Raw genomic sequence first — 1,082 nt, 5'->3', positions numbered from 1 at the left:
TTGACAGGGAAGACAGTTAACATGGGGCAATCCGAACGATGTGCCCTGTATAAAGAATGAAATGTGGAGTATAACGCGCATCGAAATGTCATCGCAACTCCAATGGCGGCGGAGATACGATCAATTAGATTTATTTGGCCTTGAAAATTTTAAACTATAATTGCACTATAATTGACAGGCAAGAGCGTTAACATAGGGCAAACCGAACGATGTGCCTTGTATAAAGAATCAAATGTGCAGTAAAACGCGCTCCGAATTGTCTTTGTAACCCCAATTGTAGCGGAGATACGATCTGTTAGATTTATTTGGCCTTGAAGATTTAAAAACTATGATTGCACTGGATTTGACAGGGAAGACAGTTAACATAGGGCAATCCGAACGATGTGCCCTGTATAAAGAATCAAATGTGGAGTAAAACGCGCTCCGAATTGTCTTCGTAACCCCAATTGTAGCGGAGATACGTTCTGTTAGATTTATTTGGCCTTGAAGATTTAAAAACTATAATTGCACTGGAATTAACAGGGTAGAATGTTGACATGGGGCAAACCGAACGATGTGCCCTGTATAAAGAATGAAATGTGGAGTATAACGCTCACCGAATTGTCTTCGTAACCACAATAACAGCGGAGATACGTTCAAATAGATTTACTTGACCTTGAAAATTTTAAAACTATAATTGCACTGGATTTGACAGAGAAGACAGTTAACATAGGGCAATCCGAACGATGTGCCTTGTATAAAGAATCAAATGTGTAGTAAAATGCGGTCCGTATTGTTTTCGTAACCCCAATAACAGCGGAGATAAGTTGAATTAGATTTATTTGGCCTTGAAAATTTAAAAACTATAATTTCTCTGGATTTGACAGGCAAGAGAGTTAACATAGGGCAAACCGAACGATGTGCCCTGTATAAAGAATCAAATGTGGAGTAAAACGCGCTCCGAATTGTCTTCGTAACCCCAATGGCGGAGGAGATACGATCAATTAGATTTATTTGGCCTTGAAAATTTTAAAACTATAATTGCACTGGAATTAACAGGGTAGAGTGTTGACATGGGGCAAACCGAACGATGTGCCTTGTAT

At 39.2% G+C, this 1,082-nt stretch overlaps 1 long non-coding RNA gene across 1 annotated transcript in view; it reads right to left on the bottom strand.

Annotated features, from left to right (window-relative positions):
- Positions 1 to 944: 944 nt before the first annotated feature.
- LOC122572088 overlaps positions 945 to 1,082 on the bottom strand; it is a 10,525-nt gene continuing 10,387 nt past the window's right edge. Inside the window, exon 2 of the long non-coding RNA XR_006318372.1 lies at positions 945 to 1,075. This is a non-coding gene — a long non-coding RNA (uncharacterized LOC122572088). The remainder of the gene's footprint in view (positions 1,076 to 1,082) is intronic.

Source organism: Bombus pyrosoma, linkage group LG10 (genome assembly GCF_014825855.1).
Source record: "Bombus pyrosoma isolate SC7728 linkage group LG10, ASM1482585v1, whole genome shotgun sequence".
Taxonomy (NCBI): Eukaryota; Metazoa; Arthropoda; class Insecta; order Hymenoptera; family Apidae; genus Bombus; species Bombus pyrosoma.
Note: the sequence above shows the minus strand (reverse complement) of the source record. Positions and strands in the feature narration are given on the sequence as shown.